General features: G+C 37.3%; 1 protein-coding gene and 1 long non-coding RNA gene across 9 annotated transcripts in view; one reads left to right on the top strand and one right to left on the bottom strand.

Annotated features, from left to right (window-relative positions):
- The window catches only part of ZNF521 (zinc finger protein 521), a 273,454-nt gene that overhangs the window by 178,970 nt on the left and 72,077 nt on the right, over positions 1 to 22,407 (bottom strand). The window lies entirely within an intron of this gene.
- LOC139084517 (uncharacterized) lies at positions 294 to 3,711 on the top strand. The gene is made up of 2 exons (XR_011541955.1): positions 294 to 408; positions 809 to 3,711. It is a non-coding gene; the product is annotated as an uncharacterized lncRNA (long non-coding RNA).

The raw sequence follows: 22,407 nt of genomic DNA on the forward strand, positions 1-22,407 counted from the left end.
TTTCCATTGGCAAAAAGATAACTTTGAGGCCCACTAAATGAACTAGTGAATAAATTTTCAGATGTGTCCCGCCTACCACCTCAATCTTACACTTCTGATCCATTCATAAACTCAGAATGATATCCTGAGTATCTATTTATGGGTGAGACTCTGTACCTGGTACAGGAGATACAAAGTTGACCAAGATACTGAACTATTACACTGAACAGTCTACTGACTAAAGAATGGGGGAGGCACACATGTAAATATCTGATTACAACACAATGGAATCAGGAATGTAATAGAAGCCTCTACAGAACTGCTGCAGGAGCTCCATGGAAGAAGCACCAACTACATCTTGGAGGATATGGACAGGCCACCTAAGGATGTATTGAGCTGAATCTTAAAAAATAACCAGGAGTTTTCCAGGTATAGAAAAGGGAACTGGTCATTCCAGGCAGAAAGAATTGTTTGTACAAAAGCAAAAATCACGTGATCAGGGAACAGACACTGGTGTCAAATGACTAGGTAGAAGAACTCAGACTTGGTTGTGCATTCAAATCACCTGGAGGTCTTTTAAAAAATATTGATGCTTGAAACCTACTCCCTGAAATGTTAACTACTTTGGGCTGGGGATGAAGTTTATATCAGTTTTTTCATTTTTTGTTCTTTTGTAAGTTTCCTAGGGGATGCTAACAGGCAGCCAAGATCTAGACTAGAACACAGAGTTTGTGGGAGGAAGTGGCAGAAGACACTGCTACACACAGAGTCAGGATCCCACTCATGACAGACTTGCCTATCAAGCTAAGGGCTCTGAGTTTCTTTGCAGGCACAGAGAGCTGTTAAAGGATTTCAATAGCAGAGACGGGATTCCCTCAGAGCACTCCAGACTGGGAAGGACTGGATGAAGGCTACAGACAGGAAGTGCAGTTATGAGGCTACAGCAATGGCTCAGGTGAGAGATGAAAACCTAAACTACAGGAGTTAGCAGTGGTGATACAGAGGAGGGGATATACTCACTTGTTTAGAAAGCGAGATCCAAAAGATTTGGCGACTAATTACGTATGACGAGTGAAGGAGAAATTCCTGTGATGTCTATTTCTCCTAATTCCCTACCTTTTATCCCAATACTGTCCCTACATGGCTGGTTAGTGCCAACTGTTTGCAAGAAGATTATTAGGATAAGATCCTAGTTTTGAACCCCATATGTAAGAAACAACTGTACTCCATCCCAGTGGTTCAGACTGCCTTTCTAATTAAAGCCAGCTATGTTGAAACTGCACATACCACACACACACATCTCAAAGGGAGGTAAAAAAAAGACTCTAGTTGGTTAGATTTGAACCAAGTAGCCATCCCTATAAAAAAGAGCTTCACATATATGTCCTACTGATGCTAGGTCAGCAACAACACCTTTGAACCTGAGATACTACATTACATGCCAATGGAACAGAATCTAGGAAGAACAACAATATTGAAACAAGAACAATTCTGTATTAATGTTCCTTTATGTCCTGGCTCTCCTGGAAAAGTCTTTGTAATAAAGAATGGATATTATGATGTTATCAATTATGTAGGAGCAGTTTTAAAATGTGAAATTCTTCTATCTGGACTTTTAGGGAAAGACAACCTTATGGTTTCCTAAATAATCTGAATTAGCGTAGATTATTGGAAAGTTAGACTGATATTCACAACAATCCCTTTACTCTGTGTACTTTTCTAGCTTTATCTAAATAAAGAACTTTGTATAACCCTTTACACATCTCTCCCATTTACTTAGTCCAATAATTAGTCATTATGCAAACATGTAAGTAAACATGTAAGACCCTGTAGTCATTGGCATATGTCCACAAATTTTCTTCTCTCTTATATGAATAAGGTTACAAGTATGTACTTTTTAAACTTCAAGTACTGAGCATTATTATAATCACCTAACACTTATTGAAGACCTACTAAATGCTTAACTAATATATTTTAGGAAGGGTTGGCAAACTAGGCTTGCAAGCTAAATGCACGTTTCTGCAAATAAAGTTTTATTGGAACACAGCCATGATCATCCATTTACGTATTGAGCATGAGTTGCTCCTTACAGCAGAGTCGACTGCTTGTGATAGACATCCTCTGGCCCACAGAACCCAAAATATTTACTATGTTGACTTTTACAGTAAAAGTTTGCCACCCTTGTTTTATAGCACTGTACTATCATGTATTAACAACCCTCTCCCACATACTAAGAAGAAATATTTATGATACCACATTTCTTTGCTTTTATCTCTGCTGCCTTTGCTAAAATAAAAGAATTAGATTGGGCCTAAAATTGACTGAAATATTACACTTGGGGAGGGAGTGAAGGCTGATAATTAAATTAAGAAACAAACTATATTCTAACATTAACAACATACATTTAAGTCTGCTAATGACTGTTAAGGAATTTCATCCTTCCATCATTTTTCATTTTTCCCTTCCTCCTTTAGTTATATAATCCATTAACACTTTTTCCTACTAAGCTAGTTTCTTCTAAAATCTATTGTATATTATTTAGCTGTCTGTGACTGAGTGGCCAAAAACAGTCATCCTTCAGCTTTCAACAAGTGTCCAATACCAGATATATAAATTATCATGAGAGATTTGTTTGCCACATTCTACTGCAGAATAGATCTTAAGTAAACTATTTTTCCTTGTTTGGGGTCCTTCTTCTTCAAAACTGTCGTTATTTTCAATTGGTCAGAATTTTTTCTTTTATTCTCATAAGAATGATTGCTATATGCATGAATTTCTGCCTTCAGCAAAGACTGTAACCATCTTTTACCTATTGGACTTAGGAATTAATATCTGTGTGGTGCCAGATTCTTCAGAAACTAGCCGCCAAATGTTTTATCTTCCAAATAGTGAGCTTTGATCTTATCATTGCCTTTTGTAAAATGCCCTGGCATTCAGGAAATCATGCTGTTCATGTGTGAATTATACAAATTTTACATGCTTTGATTTTGATTTTCATGTTTGATTTCCAAACACCATAACTTCCATGCCCTATTCCAATAGGAATTGTTTGGCCATCTTGAAATTTAAGGTATCTTATGCAGAAATCATGTATTTCCATTTGGGTAAAAATGATTGTGAGGATAAGCGATTCTTAAGTGAAAAGTTTGAAAAATGTATTAAATGTAAAAATACATTCTATGAAATGTTAAATTTTAGATTTGCAAATATCTATATGTTTGATGTCATGTAAACCAAACAATTAAATAACTGAGTTTTCTTTTTTCTTCTCCTGGATCTTCTAGAAGGAGGATGACAAATATAATATCATTTTGGATGTAGCTGTCTAACAGCAGGTGTCTAACAGACCTATCTGTTCTCAAATCTACAGATTTTAATTCCATGTTGCAGTTTTGCAGGGGAGAATTTCAGTTTCTTCTGTACTATTAGGAGTAACATTTCTTGCTCAGAAAGAAACGATAGCCTTTGATGGAACTGGCTTTTCCTTCTCCCTTTCCATTCCTTTTTGCCAAACTGCCCGCTCTGCTTTTTATGTAAAACTGCAGATGTTTTCTTATTAATCAAGATTCTAATACATTCCAGATGAATAAACAACTTCGGCACTGCAGAACGTACCACTCTTCTTAAACCCAAGATTTATTAGAGTTGCCCCTTCCAAGATCTCTTAACTTAAAAAAGATGGCTTATTGTTTCTATTTCTACAGTAAGGGCCTAATAAATGTACTGAAACTATGTCTGTGTCCCTTTGCGATATAATATTCAAAGAGATTTCCAATCCTACAGTGTAACATTATCCAAATCCTTTGAAACCCTAAGTAGTTTGCTCAAACTCAATCATCCATATACAGAAATCATAGACAATCAATACAAATGCAATATGTTAGTGATGACATTAGAGAAACAACGTCCCAGAATCCTTTGCAATATACAACAATACATTCAATATTCACTATATGTTCCAAAGTGGCAGCCAAAACATAAAGCTCTAATTAAAAAGTACTCTTTGGTGAATAGCTAAATATTTTGCTTTTTAACTTTTCCTTATACAAAGAATAATTTGGGGAAAATTGTCTACACACATGGTATTGATTAGCTCAGGGCTGTGATTTCTCTGATTTCACACTGTTGATATGAACTCAATGGGAGTTTACCATGTAATTTAACCAATCAAAATATGCTCAAGTACTGACATTTAAAAATTAAATTCTGCTCAACAATCACTATTTTATGTATTTTTACTTGTACCGTTTTCAGGCTAGAGGAAAATAGGTCTTTCTCCATATAATCAAAAGAAAACAGGACAGGGAAGTAATAATAAGGTGTAAAAGCACATATTATCCCAATGTATGTGGCTAATAGCTTTTGTAAAGCATTAGCACCCTTCTTACTGCTCCCAGTTTACTAATGTTCTTACTAATACTGGATTCCTAAGGGTGGTTCTATAAATAAGACATTTATATAGAAAACTAGGAAAAAATGAAAGGTTATAATATTAACATACCAAACTCATTTTTAATTAAAGAAATAAAAAAGCCCAGTCTTTAGGGGGTTTGGGAAAATAAGGTAGTCAAATGAGACCAATTAACTTCATTAGCTTCTCCAAATACCTAGCTTTCTAACACATTCCTATTTTTCCATCTGCTCCACAGTTAAATGTGTCTACAAATTAACATTTTATTTATGATTCAGGTTCTGATTCACAAAAATTATGCACATATTATACAAAGGCCTAATACTTCACGGAAAAATACAGAGGACTACATTGCAACTTATTTACCAATATTTTTATTTTCTTGAACAAAGCAATCTGGATTATAAAATACTATATACTAAAAAATCAGTTGCACACCTTCCAGTCATCTCTGTCTGTAAGACTAGGTATTTTCCCTGGACACGTTTGAAGAAAACAAAATTGCTTTTTTTCTATGTCCTCCTTTCTTTACTCTCATCTCATAGCAAATGGCATAGGAGTTTCTTATGCAGTGTCTTATAAAGTTCTCCCCACTTTGGCCTGACATTCACATTAACTTCAAACCCCAAAGTGCATCATAAAGTGCTGGAAATGCTTTATATCTGAGTTTTAAATGCTGTGCAAGTGCCCGTGCTGGCTTAAACAGTAGAGCAGAGCTTTCAAATTATGTTGCAAGGATAAACAAAAAACAGCCTGGGTAAAAGGGTGTGTGCTGATTCCATTTTAAGTATTTATAAAAACCTTATCCACAAGACAAACCAACTTTCTCAACACAGTGTAGACTGCCATTCAACTGTGCTTGAACTGAGAACAAGACGCACTTCTATAAGAGGACTCAGGAGTTATTTAATTTCACTTTAACTTCCCTAAGTAAGTCTTTATCCCTTGCTGACATGCCATTTTATTATTTTATTATTTACATCAGTACTTGTTCATAAATCAAATCCATACGCCTCTTATGATAACAGAAAAACACTTACAAAAAGTCAGAAAAGAATTTTCCTTTTGAACCCAATAATTCCAAGAAGCTGTATTTCTACAAATTGCTATGCTGGTCCCTGGCATAAGCCCTTTCTGACTGGGTACCAGGGCCCCTAACATCTGAAGTATAAATTATCACTGTATTTCTATTTCTTAGCACTGCCAAATTCTTGAGACATTACTGATCTTGAAAGAAGCCTATCGTATTCAGGAAAATTTGGGGAAACAACTGGGTTTTAAAAGCATTAGACCTACCATTTTTGTGACATACACTAATTTTATCTTCAGTGTAGCCAAATTGAGTATATTTACTCTATCTGATCTATTTCAAAAATAAGGTGCTCAAAGATGTGTGTATATTTGCTTTTGTTTGAAAGAAAAGACACTATATATTATGGTGGAAAGGCATGTTTCTGTTTAGATTTTGGCTTCAAAGAAAAACATGTTTGTTACTATACAATGGAGCTGTCATAAGTCAAAGTTAAATGAGATCCAGCATTTTGGATCATAAAATATGTGGCTAATAAGAAATGATCACCATATAATTTGCTTAGATCCTCTGGAGAAATACAGATATAAGTAGAAATCAGTATCAAGTTCCCTGCACAGCACAGTACTGGCTTGGACTAGACCTTCAAAGTGTTCAATAGCAGATGTGTGCAGGAACTATTTGCAAGCACCTTACATTTCCCTTTGGATAATTTTCACACATGACATGAACTCAAATCCTTGTTTCACTCTTTAGTTACTTTGACTGTGTGGTAGTCCAGGAATCCATTAACATGGTATGATACTATCACAGAGAAAAGTAGAACTTTACAGCTAGAAGCAGTATCAGAAATCAACTTGTCCAGCACACTGTGTTTCAGCCCAGAGGAATTAAGTTTTTTGCCTAAAGTCCCATAATAGTAATTGATGCTTGTCAGTCTGGGTGCTAGGCCCTACATCTATTTCTCCAGCAGATATGGACAGTGGGGAACAACTGTGGGACGGTATGGGCTGTCTGCACCATGCAACAAAATCAATGAAGCAATGGAAACGCAGCAGAAATAATGTAAGCACTGGTATTGCTTATTTTGCCTTAAAGACAAACATGTACACCACCTAAATTAATGTATTTCAATCCTATTTTGATAGGGCCAAACAAAATCAATCACGTAGAAAAATGTTCCCGAGTAATAAAATAGCAATATATCCATCAGCTATCATCCAGGATAGTTGTCCATAATTTTTATTTTTAATCAAATTCTTACTTCCCTATAGCCTAATATCTTTTAAAACCAATTAAGTTTCTTCTTGGCAAATGCTGGTGGATTTGTAGTTGTGGTTGATTTACAGGTTTTTCTCCCTGATAATTTACGTTCAAATCAAGGTATTCTCTATAAACCCAATCTAAATGAATATGGAATAATAAAGAATGTGGGTTCCAGTTTCCCATCTTCCTCTACACCCTCAAGCAATGGATCTGAGTTTGAAGCTCTCATAGACACCAAAGAAAGAACAAAGCATAAGAAATGGGAATGCACCTGTTATACATACTTGTAGCCCACTGTAAAAATGAACTTTTCTCTGAATCTTAATTGATACCCACTGTTTTCTGCTGGGGATTTTGGAGCTTGTTTGATTACAGACCTTTGTCCCTGGATTTCTTCCCTACCCCCTCTTTCTTTTCATATGTAGACCCTTGGACTTACATAATGGAGTGGTACCACCCCTAAGAAAGAGGTTGAAAGGAATGAACTAGCACAATGAAAACGCCCAGTAAATGTTATGCAAATTTATTATGAATTAAACCAGAAGTACAAATTTACTACATGGCGGCAAGTCTATAAAACAGCAATTTGTCTTACAGTATGTGCAATTTTAATGTATTCCAAAGCATAGGTATTGTGTATTTCTGTTAGCCAGATCCTTCAAACTTTTAAGTGCAAAGTAAATATAAAGTGTTGCTTTGTTAATAATACGCAGCCATGGTGTACGCTTTTCTTGTTTTCCACCTCCACTGTGGTCCAGGAACACGTAATTGCTGCTTTTACTCAAGTTATCTGATCATTACACAGAGCATGAACCTGTTTGTGATTACTTTACATTTTACAATTATTTTTGTAACAGCTACTTTCACTATTCTGGAAGCAGTTGTGAATTCTAGTAGTTAATGGGTTATAGCTCTTTATACGTTACATACAGAGTAAAAAGGAAGGTGGAAAGTTTAACAATTTTTCTTCAAATTTGTAGAAAATTGCAACCGCCTATCACAAAACTACCAATATAATCACTACATAAGAATCTATACACTGCTCTTGGCTCTCATTTTTGCAGATATTTTAGTAACGGAATGTATTTTTCTATATACTCTTTTGCTGCTATTTGATTTCTGATATAAACCTAGTAAATATTTTAATCTATACAAGCCATTCACGTTCAATACCAGGAAACATTTGCTTTGTGCCTTCATTGACTCATTCAACAAACACATGCTGAATGCCTACTATGTACAAGGCACTGTGATAGATGCTCAGAAGATACAAAGATGAAAATGACCCAGTTCTCGCCCTGAAGGCTCATAATACAGCATGAGCTCAAAATTTAGTAAAGTTAACTATATAATCTAGCAACGCCACTTCTGGGCATATACTTAAAAGAACTGAATGCAGCGTCTCAAAAAGATATTTGCACCCCTATGTTCCATGAAGTATTATTCACAACAGCCAAGAGGTGGAAGTAACCTAAATGTCCATCAACAGATGAATGGATCAAAAAATGTAGTGTAAACATATAATGGTGTAAAACATATGACAGTGCAAAAATATAATTTAGCCTTTAAAAAGAAGGAAATCCTGTCATATGCTACAGCATGGATGAACCTTGAGGACCTTATGCTAAGTGAAACAAGCCTGTCACAAAAGTACAAATATCGCATGATTCCACTCATATGAGGTACCTAGAGTGGTCAAATCCATAGACACAGAAAGTAGAAGGGTGGTTGCCAAGGGATTAGGGCAGGAAGGAATGGGGGGGGGGTGCTATCGTTCAATGGGTATTCAGTTTCAGTTTTACAAGATGAAAAGTATTCTGGAAATTGTTTGCACTACAGTGTGAATGTACTTAACCCCATTGACCTGTATGCTTAAAGTGGTTATGATGGTAAAATTTTGTTATGTACACTTTACCACAATTAAAAGAATTTTTTTTAGTTTATCAGAGTTAAAAACTATACCCAACTATGATGCAAAGAAAAATATATGTGCCTTAAAAGGAGCACAGTGGAGATTCAAAGAAGGGAGAGACTTTGGTTGGTTGGCGTATAGCCGCATTCAGAATGGAGCACTTCAGATGGGCTTGTGACAGAAGTAGAGTTTCTGATTCTACTCTTAAGAATTGAAAAGAAGCTCACTACGAGGGCAAAGTGTAGGAAAAGGATCCTAGAGACTAGATGCTGAAAAGGCTCCTACTCTGCAGCCCTTTGTAAGGAGATGGGGTAATCCAAGGAAGAATGACAAGAGCAGAGGTAGGAAGGAGAACAGCGTTGGGTGGAAAATAAAAAGGTGCATGTAGCCAAAGGAAGAGAATTGAGTTCACTAATGGCAGAGCAAGGTATTAAGAGTCTCAGAGAAAGACAAGTGGTCAAATGCTCCAGAAACACTGAGCGAGACATTGGGATGAGTTCAGAAGAAGGTCATGGGAAACATACTTTCCTAATGGCACCACAGATAGAGTTAAAGGAAGGGAACATTCTGGATGAAGTAAAAAGCACAAGGAAAGACACACAAATGGGAAAAGACAAATAGGAAATGAGGCTAGAGAGGAAAGTTACAGTCGCTCATTGGAAGTGTGGGGGGTTAATTGGCAGGGTAAATATGACAGACTCATTGTTTTAGGAACTTCTGCTGCCTTGAGGAAAATAGAATTGATAATCCATTTAAGTGATAGCTAAGTCCTTTCATTTAGCTCAAATCTTATAATGATTAAAAAGATCTATTTTAAAAAAGAACATTTAGTTGATATCCATTCCAGTGCATTGTTCAATTGACTTGTCATGATGGGCTTTTAAGTTGAATGTGAATATCAAGCTGTGAGTGAGTTTTAGTAGTGAGACCTCTGGATGACGAGGAAAGGCTGCCTGGGCTCAAACAATATATCTGCTTGCAATTTCCTACGTGATGTTAAATGCATCACTTTCTGTTTGAACTTTAGTTTCCTTTTTTGGTAAATTCAGGAGGGACTAGATTTCTATACTGTTTTCTGGTTGTGAAGTTCTAAAATTCTATAACTGTCTCCAAGTGGAAGGCTAACTGCCTGAGCATCGGAAATTCATTCACAAGTGATATTTTCTGCTTTCTTTTGCCTGCCAGTGACTACATGGAGCCCCCAAAGCCAATAGGAAGGTTTCCTAGAAAATTACTACATGCTGACCCAGCGGCAGTGGTTACAGAATCTCCTTCTCTCTGGAAAACACTTTCCAACTTGTCAGAGATGCTTACAGATGATGAAATGTATATTTCAAAATTATTTATATCTCTTCTAATCAGGAAGATGCTTCTGAAGAGTCATGGCCTAGAGACTTAGAGGTTCCTACCCCATTATGATGAGTTAAGCACATCAATTTTCCATTTTCTCTTGAATTTAGTTTTCTCAGAATATTAGATACATACACACACATTCACATTTAAAAACGAAGAATTCCTTTTGGTTTATTGGGCATTTGGGGCTATTCAGGTAGTACTACCCTTTATATATACAGGTTATAGATTCAATAAAGACAGCTACACATTACATTACTTATGACAAGACACGCTCTCATAATTGATAAGAATAATATAAAAAGGTAAATAACATCTTCCTATTCATTACCTTCTTTGTTTTCTCAAAAAAAGTCACTTCCTTTGTTTCACATTTAGTAGCTGTTATTGATGATAAGGTTTGGATAATACCATGGGAGAACTGCCTTTATTCCATCAAGAGAGCATTCTTAGACTATGTCCATAGACTAATACAAAATGTACAGCTTGCCCAACATGAGTTACAGTGATAGGATTAGGTCCAAAGGGAGCTATGACAACTCTCTACAAGTAACTGAAAGGTGCAAATGGCAAGGAGGGAAAAGAATTATTTAAAGAGGTCCGAGGTGTATGTGAAGAGGGATTAAATTAAGCAAAGGAAAATTCAGGTTTTATATCAAGAAAAAAATCCTAATGGCAATATGTTAAAAGAATAGCTTCCGGAGAAATGTGCTGGGAGACTCAATGCTGAAGGGAATTTTAACTGTAACTGAAACAACCCTGGAAATAGAGCCTAAGGAGGAACCCCATGCCAGAGAGAGAAGAGATTGTTGCCCCATCAGCTTTTCTATCTTCTGTTTCTAGAGTCCTATAGATTCTTCTGAAGAAAAAAAGGAGATTTAAGACCAAGAACTATACTATCAAAAATGATACTAGATTTATGTGTTCTCTCTATTTACAAAAGAAGACCATCTATGTAGGCTTCCCAGGGACTACCTACCCGTCTACTACAATACGCTCTGTGAAAATGTCCTACAGACATCAACTACTATTTAGATATAAAATATTATAATAAAAATAATAGCTACCATTTACTGAGTAATTATACTGTGCCAGGCACCCTGCCACGTGCTTTACATATGTCCAGTGAATTACGCTTCACAAAAATCCACAAGGTTCTACAGATGAGGAAACTGAGGCCTCATGTACCTAAGCGTCAGTGAGTAGTAGAAGACTTGAACCCACACAGGTCAAGTCCAGCACCTGAGCTCTCAGTTCCTGCTCTATTATCAACACCATGGCAGCCAGGAACATCCACACTGAAAGGAGAGCCAGCCTTTTCCTTGATCTTCCTCCTCAGCCTGAGGGTACTGTGAGGGAAGCCTGAAAGGCAGGTTCCTCTTCCCCAGGAGCAGGATCGAACCAGGAGCTTATTTTAAATTGGCCCATTCTAGCAGGTCTAGCAGGTCTCAGCCAAGTTTGGATTTGCAATTTAGCAGAAAAGAAACTTCTGAAGCAGCCCTTTGATTCAATTCTTGTGACCCTTGTGAAATAAACCTTCTTAAGACTGAGTTATGGCATCAATTTGCTTCAACCCAACAAATATGTACACTGTTACGTACTCAAGGGGCTTGTATCTAGCAGGGGATCAGATTAGGTCATCCCCAAAGCAGTTGGAGAGAGCACCCTGAGTACATACTTCCAGGAGCAGAGACAGAATGGGGCTGAAGGGAGTAGAGATGAAAACAAACACAGAAACGGGGGGGTGTGGCCAGGGCTTCAGGCAAACGAGATTCAGGACCATTCACTCCTTCCATATGTGTGCAAGAGAGATTTGTTGAGTGCCTACTACGTGCCAGGGAATGAGATCCCAGCCGTCAATGGTATGTCAGGTTCAATGGGGCTTGCTGGGTAGTCAGAAGACAGATATTACACAGCAGGTGTTCTGAGAGAAGGGGACAGCGGACATACCTAGACGTAGGCTCCAGGAAGACCTCCTAGAGGAAACAACCCTTAAACTAGGTAGGAGAATTAATTACTGTCAATTAATTGCTATGTGACTGTACTAGATAAAAACGCCTCACAGATAAAATAGAACAATAAACCAAAACAAAATCAATACCTGCCTCTCATAAGGTTGATTGGGAGGGTTAAATATGCTAATGTTATAAAGTGTTAAGCGCAAGCTGGGGCATGCAGTCGGCATGAAGAACAGCCATCGCAAAAGGGCTATACAACATGGAGGGTAAGAGCATGGGATTCGGAGGCAGAGAACCTTAGGCAGGTTACTCAACCTTTTCCTCACAACCTCAGCATCTTCATCTGAAAAGCGTGTTTCAGCCTCATGGGTTTCTTTTCAAAACATACTGAAAAAATAGAATTCAATACGCCTAGTATATAGTAAGTTCTCAATAAATTATAACTATTACTACTATTGCTGAGAATCTATCACAAAATTTTATACTCTGAGGCATGTTTCTCAGAGAAAGAACTGAATTTCCTACTATTATCATGACTCCTGTGCCATCTATATACTTATTGTAACTCTTCAATGCTTAGAATACTTTACCAACATTATGTTATCTCTTCAATCTTCAAACTCTCCTGAGATTCATAGGTACAAAGAAAAATATTGAGGCACATGGAGAGTAAAATTGCATTTGGAGTGTGGGAAGGAAAATACAGGTCACCAGAGTTCACTAAAACATAACCGCTACTTTATAAATAATATATATATATATATATATATATATATATATACTTTTTTTTATTAAGGCACAGTTTTAACAGAGTGAAATACTGAAACCTGGAAAGCTTTTATTCAGGATATGTTATAAAGCAAGATTCTTCTGCTTTTGTCTTTGAGCTTCTAGTCTTCCAGAGCGTCAGAGCAGTTGTTACAGTAGGAATGGGAGGGGCGGAAAGGAAGTTTGAACCTCTGGGAATTCATGTCCAGAGTCTTCGTGAGTTTCGTCCAACATAAGGTGCATCACAGCGCCTCCAGCTACTAGCAAAACAGAGGCTCTGGGACAAGTGAATCAATATCTTTTGTAACTAACTAAATACTTTACCTGTCTCATTAGCGGGAGCTGGGGGATGAGCTTCAAAGCTCAGCGCTGAAACCCTATTCTGAACTGCATCTTCCTTCTTGTTCCAAGAGCACCCTGGACCCTCTGCAATTCCTGAGACTGAGGCCCTGCTCAATTTTATAATTCTATGCTATTTGCCACCCTTGTCACATAGTATACTTAGTACGTGGAAGGAAGGGGCCTAGTAAGGGTTTGCCTATTCAGTGAATGATTCCAACATCCCAATTTCTCTAGTCATAACATATAGTTTACTTTTCCTATATTTAGGAATAGTCAGGAAGAAAAAAAATCCAAAAGAATGTATTTGATCTGCTCCTCCCCTTCTTCCTCCTTCTTCTGTCTATTCCCTCCCTCCCTCTCCCAGCTTCTGCCCCTTCTCCTCTCTCCCCTCTTTCCTCTCCTCTCTCTCCCTTTGTGAGTATGCATGTTTTAAAATTTTTAAAACCACTCAACAGAGACAGAGCTGTTGTCCACTCTCAATACAGTGGCCTCCTCTGACCAGGTGGGGCTCTGTGAGCTTGTCTCAGTGGAATGTGCTTACAGGAAACCAGCTCTGCTGAAAGTCCACATATGTAAGCCATGCGCAGAGTTGCTGACTCTGACCACAACTTATTACCCACCCCCTGCTATTCAGAAAGACTCCAGCATTTTACCTCACCAGCACTAAAGAAAAGAAGCAAGGCTTTTTCAAACAAACAGAGCAATAGGCCAAACATCCTAAAACTCTTAAGATTTTACTAGAGTTATAAAACTCTTAGTTAAGTAAACAAACAATTAAGAGATAATAGCACAATGGACAATAGCTTGGCCTTATAAAGAACAGGCAGTCTGAGAAGTCCCTACACAGTACATGTAAACAACCACTTCTGTCCACCCCCATACCATGGGAGTCTTCCATGCCCCTTCCAAAAGACTGCTCTGAAAACACAGGTGGGACTTATAGAAAAACGGTGAGCTCAGAGATAGAATGGAAATTTTTTTTAGAAAACAGTAACCTCCCTGGGTTTATATGCTTCTATCTTAGAGTGCTCCTTCATAGGAATTCCTGTATCCCAAAACGTCTTCCCTCATAATACCTGAATGATTTTTTTCCACTTTGTTATACTACTCAAAGGCCACTGATTAGCTTATTGAAGAACAGACCTTTCTTTAGAAAAGAAAAAATCTGGGTTAAAACCACAAAAAGATATTAGAATGGCCAAAATCAGGAACACTGACAATGCTAAATGCTGGTGAGGGTGGAGCATTGCTGGTGGAAATGCAGAATGGTACAGTCCATGTGGAAGAGAGTTTGGCAGTTTCTCACAAAACTAAAGATATTCTTACTACATGATCAGCAATCATGCTTCTTGTTATTCACTCAGAGTACTTGAAAATACATGTCCATAAAACCTACACATAGATGTTTATGGCAATTTTATTCATGACTACCAAAACTTGGAAGCAACCAACGTGTCCTTTAGTAGATGAATGGATAAATAAACTGTGGTACACCCAGACAATGGAATATTATTCAACCCTAAAAAGAAATGAGTTATCAAGCCATTAAAAGACATGAAGGAAGCTAACGCATATTAGTAAGTGAAAGAAGCCAATTTCAAAGACTACAAACTATGTGATTCTACTATATGACATTCTGGAATAGGCAAAACTTTTCTGGAGACAGTCAAAAGATCAATGGTTGCTAGGGGTTGGGGAGAGAGAAGGATGAACAAGTGGAGCACAGAGGATTTTTAGGGCAGTGAGACTCCTTTGTGTGATATCATAACGATAGATACATGCCATTATACATTTGTTCAAACCCATTGAATTTACAACATGAAGAGTGAACCCTAATGCAAATTATGGACTTGAGTAATTATGACGTCAATGTGGGTCCATCTATTATAATAAACGGACCACTCTCGTGAGTAATGTTGATAATGGGGGAGGTTATGCATGTGAGGGGGCAAGGGGTAAATGGGAAATCCCTGTACCTTCTCCTCAATTTTAGTGTGAACCTAAAACCACCCTAAAAAAAATAATAAAGGCTCAATTTACAAAGAAAGTCTGGGGGTTCCAACCTGGTGGCATAGCAGTTGGGTTTGCACACTCCGCTTTGGCGGCCTGGGGTTCACGGGTTCAGAACCCAGACGCAGACCTGTGGACTGCTTATCAAGCTATGCTGTGGTAGGTGTCCCACGTAGAAAATAGAGGAAGATGGGCACAGATGTTAGCTCAGGGCTAATCTTCCTCAAAAAAAAAAAAAAAAGAAAGTCTAGGAAAGTTGAGATCATGTTGGTCATTCACATCTTAGCATGAACTTGTTCTAATTGGTAGTTCATTTGTCATTTCAAAAATATTTACTGAATATCCACTATGATTAAAGAAAAATACAATCTCTGCCCTCCTGGAGCCCATGGTTAAGAAAAGCAATAAACAAGTAGTCAAAATAATAAAGCGGTAAGTTTTTTGATATGGTAAATAAATACAAGGCAAAATATGACTGCATTGTTAATACTTAGCTAAAATGGATCACCCCGAAGGAACAGGAGCTCTGCCTGGAGCAGAGGTTAAATACAAGAAGCCAGTACTTGAGTCTGTAGAGTGGGGGACGACTTAAAGACTATTCCAGAGTGAGTTCAGGATGGCTTAAGTGCCCGACATACCAAGAGGCCTATAGAGAAAACTAAGAAAGGGGTTGAAGAGGGGAGCGAAGAGACGGCCAAGAAGGAGCTTTACCTATTTCAAATTTTTTATGAACATCAGCTTAGATATTTTTGGTGGGTAATTATGAAATAGGGAGGAGGAGAGGTGGTGGGAGGGAGATGGCAGTGTTAGAAGTAGCCAGTGAAGTATCTTCTCTTCTGTTTTGTAATTATTGGCTTGGGCAATTCTCAATAAACAGTACAGTCATACATGGCTTAACGATGGGGGCTATGTTCTGAGAAATGTGCCCTTAGGTGATTTCGTCGTTATGCGAACATCATAGAGTGTACTTATACAAACCTAGATAGTATAGCCTACTACACATCTAGACTACGTGGTAGCAATCTAATGGCACCACCGCCATACATGTGGTTTGTTGTTGACCTAAATGTTCTTACGTGGTGCACAACTGTAGGGAGGCAGTTTTAGATTACAAGAATACTTTATCACAAATCTCAAATCTTTTAAAACCAACGTGAGAATGAGTCTCACTACGCCCCAGACCAAAAATGTATAAATGCACTTAAAATTGGAAGGTAACTCATATTTAAACTTAGTTCACAGTGCCTAACACATGGGAGACATTAATTTCATCCATCCTTCAAACTCCTGATTCCTACCATGATCAAGTTACATTATCATAATTATTCTGATTGATGAAAAAAATTTTCAGTTAATAATTTTCTTAACCTATCTGTAAAACTGATAGAATAGGTTATTAGAATTTTCGTTAGAATATCAAACTTATGATTGTGATACTATAACTATTTAAAATTTAACAGAGCTAAATTTTTTCATGTAATAAAATGATTTTATATCCAAAGTGTTTTACTCTTTCCAAACAGATACTGTATACAGTATTGGTACCCCTGTCATTGTGATGTATTAAAATCAGATACCTGGGGCAAGCAGTTTCCAACTTTCTCAACTCTTTGGCCTCAACTACTCCTCTGTAACATGAAGCTAGTACCACCTAATTTGTAGAGCTATGAGGATTAAATGAGGGGATTAGGATATTTATCCCTGTTTTTACTCTGCCATTTTGCTCTAATATTTTGAATCTGAGGATGTTGAAAATAAGTTATTTGAAAAAGAATTTTGTCAATACTGATGAATTATCATTAAAGAATTTTGAGAAGTAAACCCAAATGAGTTGATAAAATTCCTTCATCAATTTCTTATACAACATAAACTACTCTATGTTTTCCATTTTCATTCTTCTCTCTTTGAAATTATTTTCACTAGAATCAACTCATTTTTATTAAAACTATATAATGATAATTGATTCATTTATCAATTGTTGTCCATATCAAACATATTGTGGGTTTTCTTTTAACATCAATATTGCTACCAAGTTCAATTTCCCTGGTTCAAATTTTGAAGAATTACGTTTTGTCAAGAAGATCTCATTGTTCTGTCAATTTTATTTAAAATCAAATTTTATCGAGTTCAATTTACACCATCATGAGGTTTATTTTTATACTGATTATTTCTTCCAGTAATTTTCATTATTAATTAAAAAGCCTGTAAGTTTTATTCATTTGTTAGCTAAATCAAGAAAATATTGTTAGATATTTTGTGAGACAGAGGGTTAGAGAGGAAAATGAGGAGATGCAAAGGGGAAGAAGCTGAAGGAAGGGAGGGGTGATGGAGGGAAGAGAAATATGGACATGATGAAAGGAAGAAAATGGAGTGTAGCAGAAAGAAAGAGAGGAAGCAAAGAGTATCTTCCTCTCAATTCTAATGTGAACCTAAAACTGCTCTAAAATAAATAGAGAAAAAGATAAGTTAAAAAAATAAAGTGTGCAGGCAAAGACAAAGCACATTTCTGGGGATTGAAATAATAGAGGCTAAGTGTCAATAGGGGTCAGAAACAACTTCATTAAATGAGATAATAATAATAGGCTCTATATTATTAGGTTTTATTATTATTAGGTTTGAATAGGTTGTCTTCCAAAACTGTGTTAATAAGCCAACTGTTGTTTGTAACATACAGTTTTTTTTAAATTTTAAAACAAAAATATAAATTTCACTTGGCTTCCAGCACCATCCCCAATGCCCCATCTCTCACAGACACACACACACACACGCAAGCAACTACTTTTACTCTTGTGTGCAAAATACTGTTTAGGTCTTGACTCTTGGGAAGAACGCATGTGGGGAGAAAAGCAGAGGCCAAAGAACAAGAAGGAAGATGATGATTAGATATTAACCTGTCCCCTTCTTGGGCTCAGGACCGGCCCTAGGTAGAGTTTATATTACACGATGTTATCGTGTACTTTCCTGCACCTATTTACTGTTAGCTAGTTTCTCTGTCTCCCCATGATATCAGAACCCTCCTACTACCCTAGGACTCCCTCTAAGACACTGGATCCAGGTTTATTCAAACATCTAGAGTTCTACATACCAATCCTCCCGTCCATCAGCCCCTCCCATTCAACTGTTCAGTCTCCTCAATACAACTGATCTCCAGCTTTGAAAGGAAAGCAATCTGATTAAATCAATTTCCACTGATTTGTAAATGACTAATAGCAATTTAGCTCTCTCAAAGGCACTTTAAAAATACCATGAATCTTAATAAAGTTGAAATCCCTATAACACGTTTAAAAGATTAAGGAGGTAGAAAAGAAATTTTGACAGATAGTAGCCACAATAGAAGCAGGCTAGTCCTACTGGGAAGCTTCCCTTACTCCAGCTCCATACGCTCACATGTTTAAAAGGTCAAACTTTTGTTTACAATAGTGAATGTTAGCAGTGGTAACAGGAGGGCCTCTGTGATTTCTAGTGAAAAGGACAAATGTGGCCATTTGCGAAGTAGCCTGGTATAGGAGTTAAAAGCACAGAATCTAGAGGCAACTTGCCTAAGTTCAAACCCCAGCTTCATCATTCACCATTTATGTGACTTTGGACAAGTTACTTAACCTCTCTGTTCCACAGAGTCTCCATCTGTAAAATAGCGATAATAATAATAATACCAAAATCAGGTTGTTAGAAAGGTGTGCACAGTACTTGGAAGATAGAAAACACTATCTAAATATTTGTTAAAACTACTTAGTACATATGTATTTTTCACAAGTCATAAAATTTTTAAATTAACTAGGGTTGCTTATTTTAATTTTTAAAAGTTTCAATCACACCACCTTATAGAGACGTTATTATAAGAAATCTGTCACCTGTCCATAATGGCTAATTTGTAATTGGGTTGATAATAGTTCCCAGTTTATTAATAAAATAAATAAAAAGTATTAGGTAGAACCACAGAATATTTCAAAGGTGTCATCCTACAGATAAGTTGAGGGCCAGAAAGATTAAAAAATTCATGCAAGCTCCGAGGCAGAGGTGGAAGATTTGAACATAGAATCCACATCTCCTTACTCCCTGCCTTTTTTCACTTCGAAAGGGCAAAGGAAGAGCCTTCTATCATGAAGCGGATACTGTGATGCTTTGGCTTCCTGAGTCTCTAAGAGTTATAAATGAAGAGATTCCTTTGCTAAGAGATTCCCATGAGTGTGGAATACCAAGAAACCAGCAAACTCACAAGAAATCCCCCAGAAGGGTCAGCAGTCACAGCAGTTGTTTCAGCCTGGTTTAAGCAAAACTGGGGATGCTTTCCTATGCAGCTGTTGCATGACTAGATAGCACTCTCTTGACTTCTGAAGTCTGTTGTCCAAATCCTCCTAGAGTCAGCCGACTCTACCATGCTGTCATCTAACTATATAAAACTGAAACTGCTACCATATTGTTGAAGACAATTAAACACATGGCATTCATTAATGAATAAAATTTCATTGACAAAGTATTTTTCAAAGATTATATATTATTGAAAAATGGAGAATCCACCACCACAACAAAATGGGAGGAAGGACAGTCTCATTGGAAGGAAAATGTAACAAAGTCCAACATAGCTGAATCTACTTATATTTATGATACAGTTGTGGGCAGGTACTCTGGAATAATGAAGAAATACTTGCATACCGCCAGACATTCAATGTAAAATTCTTGGGGCATTCTTCCGACTTGTTTTCAACATGAAATAAGATGTTGTGTCTAGTGGATGGGAGAGGTGTCATTTGAATATATTTACAGCATCTTAAAGTCTGTTGTGGGACTTACAGCTTGTCCCCTAGATTCCTTCCTCATTGTTGTATATTTAACTTTATGTCTGTCAGGCACGGCAAGTACTTCAGTATCCGACTGTTCAACCAAGGGAAAAAAAATCAGAAATAAAGAAAAAAAAGAGAAAAACTTACAAACCTTATCTGGGCTTTCATTCAAAACAAATTCTTTATCCAACCTATAAAATATTGCCAAAAAAACTTGCTATGGTGCAAACACTCAATCATCAAGGCACTGAAAAATTTACGGTGGATTTCCCGCTGATTTGTGGGGCTACTGGATCCTGCTGTGATAAAACTCGCAAGAGTATGACAGACATTTGAATAAACCTTTCTATCATGTAACTGAGGTTTTGCAAAGGACGAACTTTAAAATTTCTTTCAATACAGCTTGTGGAACAAAAAATAAAAATAAAAGAAACCAAGAAGATAAAGCCAACTATATTAAAAGAGAGACAAATCAGCATTTCTTTGCAACTCTCTAGGGCTATAGGTGGCTGAGTAGTCCAGATGGACCCAAACTTGTGACCAAATGAAAATAAACTCATAGAATCTTTACACTCTGATTTATTGGCCATCCAGGCAATCACTCATGTAGTAACGATGATGTATGTAATGCACCCACCCATTAGCTCTGAAGACAACAAAGATTATTAAACAGACAGCAAGAAACACATCTTACTTTCAAAATAACACATTTTGATTACCAACACTATTAGACACATGATGACAAATGACTACAGTCTCAGAGATTGCTCCCTCCCTCTCTCCTTCTCCCCCATAAGCCACGCTTAGTGTTCTGCAGTGGGGCCAGTGGGTTTTCCTGCCAAACAAATAGAAGGAAAGGAAGGGGAAACAGGTCACAGGGCTAGACTGACCAGGACTGCCTACACCACAGAGACAGGAAACTCAGGCCTCCAGGGGTGACCCTTTTTGCAGCTGTGCCCTTCCCCTTGACACATGAGCACCAGCACACGCAGTGATCCATGAAGGCAGTGTGAGGGGAGTGAGAGAAAGGTGATGAGTTGACAGCATCTGCTAAAAGACTGCCAGGGAAGCTGCTGCTGATGGTGGAGAAGCACAAAGTTTGGCAATCAGCCACTGGCTCCATGTACGAAAAGAGCTTACTTTTAAGGGCATAAATTTTAAAAACAGAATTTAAAAAGTGGCCGTGGACAGAGTAGAGAATGTTTCCTTTTAGTCCCAACATAGAGGTAAACTCTGCCTTTGAGGCTGACTCAGGGCACCACAGAAAACGATCTGAATATCAGACCAGTGATACGCACCCCCTCCTGACACAACATGGGGGAGTTTATCACCTCTCTCTTCACCTCCCCGTCTTCCCCTCCTCCCATCCCAGACATGAACTGCTACCTTCACATTCACGCTGCAGATAGAAAAATATTAATTTAAGGCATAGCAAAACACATTTTATAATGTATAAATATAATACCCAATAGACTCCTGAGAGAGATACAAAATTAATCCCACTTGTGAAGGCCTTAATATTAGCTCTTTCCTCTTGGGAAGAATTTAAAATCCCACAAAAGCCCTTGATTTATTTCCTTCCTACACAACAGCAACAAACACTCACATAATTTTTAAGCAATGTAAAATATCACTTTAATGCTCAATACATGGAGACAGAGAGAGAAAGAGCGCTCTACTCAGAATGGATACTTGGACAGAGAAGGAAGTACTTAGGGGTCTTGTTTCCCTCAGTATGTGAATATAATGCATTAACGCTGCCTGCCTCATCCAGGGAGAAGAGAGCTCAGTGAAACGAAATGTGTTTAATACGCATCTTAGGCTTTACTTTTACGCTGCCTCTTCCAAAGCTTCGCTAATATGGATGTATATATGTCACTTTCTTTCACATCTATGAAGAAGTTAGTGAAGTCTTATTAACTCAAGATACATTTAGTTCACATTAATTTTACAACCAGAAAAACACAATTAGTGATTACTAATCCTAAACTGATAGTTAAATGGATTTGGAAATTATCATTAATATAATGGATCTATTGCATCAGAATATCTGAAAAATGGAATATAAACATTACGTATTTATTCTGAGCAAAAGCCCATCAATTATTATAATGTTTCCACCTTCCTTATTCATTGCACCTTGGATATGTTGGCTTTAACATAACGTTATTTTCCTTTCCTATCACCCACCCAGGTAGCTTTTCATCTATAGAAAGTAAGAAACAAGTTGGCTTAGAGCAAAACTAAAAGACAAACAAAACTACCTATATCTGATTTGGGTTTCTAAATGATCCATTACTAGTGGGTCACAATAAAGTGGAACTCAGAGTGTCCACTTTCAAGTAGAGTGTGCATAAATCTTTGTACTCATACATAAGAGTGCCAAAGGGCTTAGTGGCAGCACGCAACTGTACGTCGAACATCATTTCCTTATCTTTTTGTGGAGAACATAGGTAAAAGAAAGTTAGTGTTTCATCAAGTTACTTAGTTTCAGCTCAGGATCAGAATAACTAAGTTAATATCTGTGCTATGTTTTTATGGGTGAAAGGCATCACACTAAATACAAATATTACTAAAGCCACAATTGTCTTCAATTA

Source organism: Equus przewalskii, chromosome 7 (genome assembly GCF_037783145.1).
Source record: "Equus przewalskii isolate Varuska chromosome 7, EquPr2, whole genome shotgun sequence".
Lineage (NCBI taxonomy): Eukaryota > Metazoa > Chordata > Mammalia > Perissodactyla > Equidae > Equus > Equus przewalskii.